Source organism: Palaemon carinicauda, chromosome 10 (assembly GCF_036898095.1).
Source record: "Palaemon carinicauda isolate YSFRI2023 chromosome 10, ASM3689809v2, whole genome shotgun sequence".
NCBI classification, from domain to species: Eukaryota; Metazoa; Arthropoda; class Malacostraca; order Decapoda; family Palaemonidae; genus Palaemon; species Palaemon carinicauda.
Genome location: NC_090734.1, coordinates 39,414,093 through 39,426,592, shown reverse-complemented (window position 1 = coordinate 39,426,592; position 12,500 = coordinate 39,414,093).

Below are 12,500 nucleotides of genomic sequence, written 5' to 3'. Positions count from 1 at the left end.
TGGGATAACTGGTGAGATGATATTGACCGAGAATGATAAGCCTCACATAATACTTACAGGATATTTTTTTTAAAGTGAGGCACGAAGAGGAAACTTTGATGAATGGGAGCTATGGGTGTTGGTAAAATGGCAAAAAATGACACCTGACTGATTGCAATAATTACAGACGCATCACTCAGTTGCCAGGTGTAATGAAAATATATATTACTCTAAAGACAATAAAGAGAAAGACTGATTGAAAGCTGAAAGATTGACAAGAAAGATTTAGTGTAGGGAAAGGTTGTACTGACTAGATTTAAATTTAATGTTAAATTTTGATGGCATTTATTGAATGTAAGTAACTTTTGATGGTGTGTTTCCACCAGCCAAATTTGTGGAGAGACCTATGATTTAATGAAATTTATCCGAGACATCTGAGCAGAGTGCGTAAAAATTTATTTTTTTGGGGTCCTATCAAACTAATTTCCAGTGGAAAGTGGAGTACTCTAAGGAATGTCTTGTTTCATATCTATTTTTATCATCCTCATGAATTTTGTAATATATAAATCAGTTCTGGATGGTGGAGAAGAATTGGACTGGATGCATAATAGGAAATTAGCTGACCTGGAGTATACCGATGATGCTATTCTTATTAGCAGCACATGAAACTCATGCTTACAAAAATGTATGAAATAGCATATGAGGTTAAACTCAAGATAAATAGATGAAAGACTAAGATGATGAAAATGGAAAATGCAATTGCAGATTTAATATCATTGGAAGGAAAAACGATTAATAAGGTAAAATCAGTGAAACATATGGTATCTATATCTAACATAAGTATATAAAATTGCAGTTTTATAAAAATTGAAAAAAGCGAATCAGAAAATGCCTAAGTTCAGTAAAAATTGTGAATCAAATCTCCTAAAATTACTTATAAAAACCAGGCTAAAGTGATACCTCTTGATACTATCTTAATTCATTCCAGAAACTGCTTCGTATGTTAAAACGATCGTATGTTGGAGCAAATATTCCCATAAGAATACACGGTAATTTGTTTAATTCGTTCCTCAGCCTAAAAACCCATAATAACTCCTTAATAAAGGGCTACACATAATTTCACATAGCATTAATACAATACAATAATACAGAAATATCCAAAAAAAGAATAATAAAGAAATAATAAATAAAAAAGGGGTTTTTATATAACACTTTAACTTAGAGACAGGCCAGCGCAGGTGTAGGGACTGCTACGCAAGAGGAGATAGAAGATCAGCGAGGGGGTAGGGACGGTGACTTTGTACGATAACGTGTACGATAACTTACACTAACTTACACTACATGAACTTTAACTTAACTTAGCTTATTTTTTTTTTTTTATAATTCTATATTTTTTTTTTACATTATTTCTCTTTTCTTATTTTTAATTTTCATCACTCTCACTCGATTCGGTTTCCCTTTTCTTTGCTTTACTTTCTTTCTTTTCATCCTGATCACTAGACCATTTAGAGATTTTTTAAAGAAACTATCGAGTGAAAGCTGCTTGGTATGGCTTTTGAGGATTTTTCTGAAATGAGCTAAGCAAACATCATCGAACTGCGCAACAACACGGCCAACCTGAAGTTTTTGTGGGTGATGCTTGTCGATTAAATCAACCACGTGTTGATGATATGCCAACATCTGTTTTATTTCAGCCGTACCTAAGATGTGACCTACCTCCTCGATCTCCTCCGACTTAGTCAACTACGTTTGGAACTCATCATGCTGCATGACTTGCAGCTCCTCTAGTTCCTCGGTGGTGAGCTCTTCATGATGCTCATCGTTGAGTGCGGTAATGTCATCTTCATCGAACTCCAGACCCATGGAGTTGCCAAGGGATACAATCTCTTCGACATCTTCCTCGACGGCAAGCACAGATCCAGGCCCGGGGCCAAAATCTTCAAAATATCTGAGAGCAACACCATCAGGCCAAAGCTTCTTCCAATCTGAATTCAGCGTCCAATGAGTTACTCCCTCCCAAACCTGATCTATGATCTTTAAGTAGTGCACGATATTAAAGTGGCTCCTCCAAAATTCACGCAAAGGTAAGTTGGTGCTTTCTGTGACATTAAAGCACTGCTAAAATAAGTGTTTGGTGTACAGCTTCTCAAAATTAGAGAGGACTTGCTGGTCCATAGGCTGGAGGATAGGGGTGGTATTCGATGGAAGATACAACACCTCGATGAATTTGTATTCGTCGATGATATCATCTTCGAGTTGGATAGGGGGGAGGGGCGCGGTGAGCGGGTGCATTGTCCAAACAAACAAGCACTTCAAAGGCAAATTCCTCTCCTGAAGGTACTTCTTGACAGCAGGGCAGAAAACTACGTTTACCCATTCCACAAAGATATGCCTAGTAACCCAAGCCTTAGAATGAAAATGCCATAAAACAAGTAGTAGGTCTTTAATAATTCTATGTGCTTTAAATGCCCTAGGGTTTTCGGAATGGTAAACTAATAAAGGCTTAATTTTGCAGTCCCTGCTGGCGTTGGCACAAAGCACAAGAGTCAACAGATCCTCCATTGGCTTATGTCAAGGCATTTACTTCTCTTCGGCAGTAATGTACGTTCGACTAGGCATCTTTTTCTAAAACAGACTGGTTTCATCACAGTTGAACACCTGCTGCTCTACGTACCCTTCCTCCGCCAAGAAGCTTTCAAACTTTTTAATAAAGTCTTTAGCAGCCTTGGTGTCCGAACTCGAAGCTTTTCCATGCTGTACAACTGAATGAATCCCGGTCTGTTTCCTAAATTTCTCGAACCAACCTCGAGACGCCTTGAATTCCTCCATTGTAGGATCGGCTGAACTCTCCCCCGCGTCACCCCTAGAGCCTGCCGCCTTCAAGTCACTGTAGATAGCGCTGGCCTTCTCACAAATAATCGTTTCAGTGATCGTATCGCCAACAATCCCCTTGTCCTTGATCCATATTAACAAAAGGCGTTCCATCTCTTCCAGGGTAGGGCTACGACGTTTTGAAATAATTGTGATCCCCTTTGAAGGTTTCACTGCTTTGATGGCTGCCTTCTGTTCTATGATTGTCGAGATCGTAGACATATTCCGGCCATATTGTTTAGCCAGATCGCTAACACGTACACCTTGCTCATGCTTTTCTATTATTTCTTGCTTTAGTTCTAATGAAAGCATTGACTTCTTCCTTTTCTCACCACTACTACTACTTCCTGAACCAAAACTAAGCTTTTTAGGATCCATGATTACGAAACACAGAAAACAACACATGAAAAAGGAAGATAAAAAACACTGTTAACAACTGAGGGAATAGAGAACTACCACACGATGTTCACGATATGAGAGTACTGATCAAGGTGACGCTCGATTGTCGTCCCTCCGATGTGCTGCCGTCTAGCGGCGTCAACAACAAACCACGGTTGACGCTTTCGAGAAAATTCCATGCGTACGTAAATTGTTTACTTTGTATGTTGGAGCAACACTTCGGGTGTCAAGACAGAGATTTGGTCCAATTTTACTTCGGATGTTGGAGAATTCGTATGTTAGGACATTCGTATGTAGAGGTTACACCGTATATCAATTTAGTTAGATCATTGTTACAGTATGAACATGAGCCGTAATATAACTATAATACATTATCCACCAGATTTTAATTGTTTTGCGAACTAAGCCCTAAAAAAATAAAATTGGACATGATTGGCAAGAGAGGATTAGAAATGAAACTATCAAACAGATTACTCGGGAATCATTTGTGGATGAGACCATAATGAGGGTAGATGGAGATGGTTGGAATATGCACTTAATAAGGTTCCCCAAGGAATTAGAGAAATTTGAAGACACTAGCCTACATGGCGGAGGTCTATGAAGAGCGAAGAATGAGGTGATGAATTTTACTTATATATATATATATATGTATATATATATATATATATATATATATACATATATATATATATATATATATATATGTATATATATATATATATATATATATATTGGCGTGCTACTGTCTTAAGCACACATTTGAGTATGAGTTGTTTTCAGATGTATTTAAATGGATTAACTGAATACATCTTAATAGTTTTTAAGTTTTATTCTATAAAACAACAGAGTTAAACATCTCCATCACTGGAGGAAGCTGTGTTGGTCCAGATGACCAATTCAGGTGAAGTTTAGATATGAACTGAATAAATTATCGATATCACAGATATCGTATGCTTGGTTTAATTTAGCCACATGACGGAATCGGAAGACACCTGCATCCGGTGACGTCACAAACTTTCACACGAGGAGACAATGTGCTGACGTTAAGAAACAATGTCAATTTGCCGAGGTTTGCATTATACGTCCTGTTTACAATTTGAATGACTACAGCAAATCCCAGGGTTAGCTCTTCCAACCAACATGACATATTACGTCATTTGTTTTAAACATGTAATATTAACTATTCTAATCATTACATTAGCTCGGCCAGCTATCTCAATTTTTTTTTACAAGAATTTAACAACAAGCCGAAACATGGTTATTAGGTGTGACTGGACATACGCATTATTCTTTGTTTAACTTTAGCCATAACCAACTGAGGACGAATGTCCAAATAGGCACATTAAAAAAATAATAACAATAATGCATACAAAAAAGATATTACCAAAGCAAAAAGAAAAATGCATGATAAAACCAAGATCATATATATGGTACATTGCTAGCAAATGATTATATGGTACCAAAAAACAAAATAAATTCTGACTTACATATGATTCGGTAACTTGATAAAGAATAATTGTTACCTTTGTCAGAAACAAGATATTCAATTTTTAGTGCACAAACACGAATTCCTGGTACGTACACGTACCACGGTTTCGTACATATATATATATATATATATATATATACATATATATATATATATATATATATAGGGCTGATATATTTTATTAGATGCCCATAGATTCTGTTATATATTTTATATTTTTTTTTCTCTTCTCTTTTTTAACATTCCGGCTTATATATTTTTATTAGATGCCGAGAGAAAAAAATGATTTATATCCTTCTTTATTTTATTTATTTTTTAAATGTTGTTTTAAATGTATTTTCAACAATGCAAATGTAGAGAATTTCTTTAATTACATATTACTAGCGTACTAATCAGCTTTTCATACAAACATCTTCCCGACAAATTACTCCCTTAGCGAATGAGGTGGCCACTCAAACAGCTTTGAACTGGATTAAATAGGGGGTATTGTCAGGGCTATGCAACTCATTCCTTTTTAGCTGCTTGCTGTGCCGTAACCTACGCCAAACAAGGATGTTCACGGCGATAAATATCACCACCGTGAAACACAAACCAGCCAGTAGTATGGGTTGAAGAATTTCTTTATAAGTCGGTGACAGGTGGTCCTTTTCGGTAAGTTTCATCAACCGCTTTGCCACATTTCCGTTGAATGGGAGAGGAAGTGCTGGCATTGTAGAGGTCCACGTGAAGTTCGCGAAGTAGGCTCGTTCTCTGATGATTGTCCGTAGACCAGTCACCATGGAATTCGGGGAAGTCCCGATACAACCATCTGCTGCGACGAAGATGTGGGTGAAGGATGTGGATCCATCAGGGCATGATACATTGAAGCCGTCCTTGTCGTATCGTATCCACGAGCCATTATTCAGTCTGCAATTGAATTCTTTATTGTCAAAGGGATAAAGCTTATCCAGACAATTTTCACTTGTATGGGAGAGAGGACCGTCTAGCACTATACATAACTCGCATGAATCCATTAAGTTTTTACGGAATTCAAATGAGTCAGCTGTACATATTTTTCTATCCATTGCGTCTGAACAGTGAGTTAATTGATTTAAGTCTTTAATGACCGTATATGTTTCCTTGTCTGGGGAAATCAATACGTGTCCTGTCAAACTGGATATTACTGGATTTGAGTGATTCGTCATGAAAGTCGGAAATGGTGATATCCTGTAAGATTGCCAGGCATCAGAAGAATCAAAGGGAATTGTAATCCTAATCTTGTTATTATCTACGTTTACTGTAATTAGGCTGTAATAAAATTCTAACCTATGTTCGTCTAACAAAGGAACATAGCCTAGTTTATCCCTTCCGTTCTCCAGAACTAATTTTAAGTAACGTATAGGCAACAAATGGGGCGACAATACACCTTTAGTTGCTAACGTGATAGCTTCTACATAATCCTTGGATTTTTCAATGAAATGTGCAATTCTGTTATGTATGTGATCTATCTTTGAATCATAATACGTTAATGTTGCCAACAAATCCTGTACTTCCATAATTTGAACGACATTATCTGAATGTTCATTTAATAAATCCATAATTTTATTGATTGAAGCTAACTGATCCCTTAGTTCTGACATAATCAATTCATCTTTATGAGTCAAGAACTCAATTTTCTTATTTTGATTACTAATTTTAAGACGATTGGAAATTCCTAAACCTAAACTTGCAACACACCCAAAGATGCTTAATGCAGCATAAATGAACGGATTCCGTCTTTCTTTATGTTCGTGTCCTACAGTCCACATCAAAAGGTCATAAGCCAAAGATCCTGTCTCGCCAGTCTTATTTTTCAAGTCATCAGATAGCATCTCTGCAACTTTTAATGTTGATCCAAGCAAACTCTTAGTAGTCAAATGAAAATGTCTTCTATGCAACTCATCCAATGATGCAGAAAACCTTGAAATGGCGGTTCTTAAGCTAATGACATCATTCTCTTGAAGAAAAATTGCTTGCATATTCACTTCTACAATTACGTTAGTTGACGTAATAAAAATGTCTTCTTGACTTTCAACTATATTGCCATATTTAAAATATATATTTTTAGTCTTAGAACTCATCCCATACGAGAAAAATGTCTGAGCGAACAATATCACTCCCAACAACAAAAAATTCATCTTGGAAACCTGTAACGAGAAAAAATATATGTAATTACTCCTGTATTAAAAAGAAAACTTTTAATCACACAAAACAAAACAGAATTTTCCCTCACTTCTTTTCCTCTCTTCTTTTTAATTTCTTATGTGAGACAATGGTACTATTCTCTCATCCGTGGGTTGGGCTACGTTTTGAATTCTAAACCTATTGGCCGTTAATGTTTCCAAAATGTTAAATGGGCCTTCAAACTTAGGTGTTAATTTATAGTTGAGCCCTTTTCTGACATTGATTTGAATATAGATGTTATCACCCACGGTATATGTTTTAGTTGGTTTCGCTATTTTATCATGATTCCTTTTCATTATGATTTGTGATTCTTCTAAATTCTTTCGAAGGATATCATATCGACTTATACTTGCATTTATACATTCTTTTAAAGGATTTGATAGATTAGTTTTAGGCGTTAATACATGGAAAGGTGTTCTAACTGGGGTACCATACAATGCTTCATGCGGTGACATTTTAATTTATATATGATATGAATGATTCAGAGTACTCAGTGCCGCCGGTATTGCAATATCCCAGTTGGGGTCTGATCCCCCTAGTGTTACCCTCAATATATTTAATATCTTCCTATTTGCTCTTTCCACTAGCCCATTCGACTCTGGGTGATATATCATGGTATTAATCTTCTTTATGTTGAGGAATTCACACAATGAGGTAAGAAAGTGATTATTAAATTCACCACCCGAGTCTGAGATTATCATGTGTGGAATTCCATGTTTACAAATGTAACACTCGTAAAACTTCCTAGCGCATTCAATCGCAGTTTTAGTTTTAAGCGCTATTAGTTCTGTATATCGAGTTAAAGCATCTATAATTACTAAGAGGTGCTTATTTCTTCTGTCTGACTCGTAAAATCCTGTTAACAAATCTAAATGTATTCTTTCAAAGGGTTGATTGGGCACAGGATAAGCTCCTATGCTGACAGGTGTTTTCGTATGCCCTTTGTTTTCCTGACATGTGCGACAATTAGCTATGTGTCTTTTTATATCTGTAAGCATTGTATGCCAATAAAACAATGATTTGGCTTTCTGTGACATTAATGAGAACCCAGGGTGTCCATGTAATGGATTTGAATGCAACCAATTCAGGACAGTGGAAATAAGTGAGTTTGGTACTACTACCTGGTCGTTAGTTACATGTGGTGTATTGCGGGTTTTCCTTGTCACAGTCCTACACAGAATATTATCTTTGATTATATAATTCTGCTGCTTATACTTTATATATTCTTTTTCTTTATGATTGCCTTTCAAAGCATTTATAATTGTTTCTATTTTCTGATCTTTTCTTTGCTCAGTATGTAACAATTCAGCACTCCAGCCTAAATCTTCTTGTTCAGATATTGTTTTTACAATAGGCATGGATGTTGATACATCTATTAATTCAGCTAAAGGCTCCGTACAAGATGACACGGGGTTGCGTGATAATGCATCCGCAATGATATTTGCTTTCCCAGGTAAATACCCGATTCTTGCACCAAAATCTTGAATGATCAAATGCCACCGAGTTCGTTTAGGGCTGTGATTGAAGCCTTTAAAGAACTCTGTTAGTGGTTTATGGTCAGTAAGAACCTTAACGGGATAACCGTAAATTATGAACTTAAAATGCACTAGCGAATTAACAATAGCTAGTCCTTCCTTGTCTATTACTGCATACTTACTTTCGGAAGTTCTCAATTTTCGAGAATAGAAAGCTATCGGGAAAAACTGTTTATCATATTGCTGAAGCAATACCCCTCCTACTCCTAAGTCTGAGGCGTCTGTTGCAATGAAGAATTCCTTACCGAAGTCAGGAAATTTTAAGATAGGAGAACTACACAGTTCATCTTTCAAAGTATTAAACGCCTGTTGATGTTGCTCAGACCATATGAAATCTACGCCCTTCTTCGTAAGATCAGTTAAAGGAGCGGCTATTATTGAATAGTTGCGTATAAAACGCCTGTAATATCCACTACAACCCAGAAATTGTTGTATTCCCTTGACATTAGTAGGTATGGGAAAATTACGTATAGCCGACACCTTATCATGGACTACTTTAAGACCTTGGCTTGACACCATGAAACCCAAATATATCAATTCTGTTTTGAAAAATTCACACTTACTAATCTTTACCCTTAAGTTATGTTGTCTTAATCTCTGTAGTACTAGTTCTAACTTACGTAGATGTTCTTCTAAGGTGTTGGAAAAGATTACAAGATCATCCATATAGGCATGCAATATATCCCCTAACAAGTCTCCAAACTCTATGTTAATCATTCTTGTAAATGTTATAGGAGCACAACGTAAACCAAAAGGCATCCGCAAAAATTCATAATGACCCAGGCTGTGCTGAAGGCTGTGTATGGGATACTATCTTCTTCTAATGATATCTGGTGAAAGCCTTTAAGTAAGTCCAAACTGGTAAAATATTTATTCTAACCTAACAAAGACAAAATATCGTCAATACATGGCACTGGGAATCAATCAGGGATCGTTTCCTCGTTTAGACGACGAAAGTCGACGCAGATACGCCATGTTCGATCTTTTTTCGGTACAACTATTAAAGGAAAATTATAAGGGCTATTGTATTTTCTAATGACTCCTTCCTCTAACATTTTACCTACTTCATCATTTATTTCATTCTGGAATTTCATAGGGAGTCTGTACGAGGGTACATATATAATTTTTTTCTTGTCTTTTAACCTTATTTGATGCTCGATCACATCTGTTTTCCCTAAGGATCCATCCGTAGTGGAAAAGACATCTGTATATTTAGTTAAAAGTTCAAAAATTTTCTGCTGAATTTCTTTGTCTTGAATGTCCTTACTGATTTTATTTTTAATAGATCGCAAAAGGGATTCATCCGCAACTGATTGAGAGTGATTGATTTCAGCAACGGTAAGAATACGATGTTTATAAACTTCTATATCCAAGATATGTTGATTTTTGTGAATTACTAAAGTGTTATTTAAATGATTACAGACTTCGATATTACATTGCTGATGTGAGCCTACTGTATAAATAGCTTGTGTGACAGACAATCCGTTTGTTTTCAAAGTATCGGAAAGTATTAATATTTCAGATCCCGGTAGTGTTTTCTTTATTTGCACTATTAAATTCGAAGGTATGTTTGGTTCGATATATTGCGTGCAAGATGATATTACGGGTGAACGAGAATTCTGCTGGGTCGCGTATATTATTTCTTTATTAGTGAGACAAGTTATTGGTTCTTCAACGTACGTTACGGTTACATTTGTCGTCTCCTTTTTATCCAAAACTGACTTTAAGGTATTAGAAGACTTATAGAATTTCCCTTTGATATACACGCCGTGCTTGGCAGGAGCTAAGATAATGTTTTGATTTCCCATAGATGGGTATCCTATAATTACAGCTGGATACATATTAATGTTTTTTACAACAACAAATGTATCGGCAAACGTGCGATTACCGACTCTGAACTGAATATGAGTTATGCCTATGACGTTTAATTCATTATTTCCTATACCTGAAAGTCTAATTCCTGATTTTTCAATCGGAAAGTTCGAAAACAACAAATGATGCGTCTTCAAATCCATAATATTACGTGGACTACCAGAGTCAAAAAATAACGTAAAGGATTTGTGTTCTAAATTTACAGCATATAAGGTTGGCCGTAACTCATTTTGGCTTATTATTGTATGAATTCGTTGCAAATCTACGGGAGCATGCACTGTTTTACTTAATTCGGCCGTGTGTTTCATAGGAAAATTTATTGTCTCACAATTATCTGATAAAACATTAAATTGATTATTCAATACTATTGATGTTGACATGAATGACCTTAACCCAACATCACTCTCTTCCCCTCTAGAGTTAACTATGTGGTATTTGCTTTGCTCTGCACATTCTGAAAATTAGACTGACTTTGCGAGGTCTGGTTTGACGGCCCAGGCTCAGCGATATTTGAAGAAGTGTTTGTTTGTTTCGGACTCTGAACTGCATTGACATTTGGTTGTTTCTTCTTATTGTTAAAATGAGGATTTTTCTTTTTATTTCCATATGGAACTGACTGTGGAATTGACTGTGTATTTCTAGGATATTGTTGTGTCTTACGCGCTTAACATTGACTATAAGAATGTGACGCTGTGTTGTGAACTGAGCAAAATTTCGTTCTACAGTCTGCGTTTATGTGACCTTGACGTTTGCAGTTGTAACATGTCACTCCCGCTACTGGACTGTTAATTACGTTCACTGTTTGTGGTTTTGTTTCATTCTTAGCAAAAACTTGAGTTGACACGGGATCGAGATCTGGACACTTGGACATGTGTTTCTTTATCTGTTTATAGACATCCAATTCCGTACTTGCAGGCATTAACTTCTTATCAAAGCACCGCACTAAAGCTTCAGGCAACATAAGTGTCATGCAAGTTAAATACATTAATCGTAAAAAATCTTTCACGGAGATATTATCGTTAGTAACCCAAGTGGAATTACCTAAAATGTCCTGATATTCGTTAAGCCTATCAGCTATGAGAGCCGATTCATAGTGGCTTGATTAAGTGTATTTCGTAACGTTAACACTACATCCAAGGCTTCCTCACCCCCATAGATCGCGCGTAACCTAACTTTGAAATCATCCCAAGTAACTGCTTTTTGAAATGAAACACCTCTTAAATACGCACTCGCATCCCCCTTAGAAAAATCTATAAAACTTTTAGTTTCTTGTAATTGTACAAAAGGATCTACGATTTGTTTGGCATTTAAATGGGCATCAACGGATGAAATCCATGACTCCACATTTTGTGGCAAGAACCCGTTGACCCGACCTTGAAAAGGAAGGATTGCTGACCTGGCATTTACAAGCGTCACAATTGGAGGAGGATTAGCCTGGCCTACACCACTAGGTCCAGGGGTAGGGCTGACAGGAGGAGCCATGACTGCTGTATTTTTTTTTTTCTATCTCTTTGACCCCTTTCAATCCTATCAAAATATCTATATGAGTACAGACGCCCACTGCGTAAACGCATATGTATAATAAAATTCCCCCAACACTGTTACTAATCCCAAAACATTTCCCCCCAAGAGTTTCTGAAAGAAAAAGGAATTAGCACAAAGAAAGAAAAATTCTAAATGAGAATTCGGAGTTTCTTATAACAAAGTTCAGGAATTCACTCACCCCAGTAATAATTGACTAACGACTTGTGATAACTACACTTCACTGCCCAAACTGAAATGAATACAAAATATCTGTACTTAGCTTATATATGAAGTCGACACGTCCTCTCTCTCTCTCTCTCTCTTGATGTTTTGTTAGCGATGTCTCGTTCTAGTTTCTTGTTGAATGTAGTTCTTCCTGGATATGTCTTGCAATTGTTGAACGCCAGTCCTTGGGTTTCCTAGGATGTTGATTGAAGATTCAGGTTGTATACTAACATATGTTGATGTTAGCTTTTCCGTTGGACTTAGTCAAAATTGTAGATTCTTGTAGATAATGTTGAGTTCTTGAAGATCTTTCTCAGGTTTTACAGCTTTTATTTTGAAGTCTTGAAGATATTTCTCTGGTTTTACAGCTATTATTTTGAAGTCTTGAAGATTTTTCTCTAATT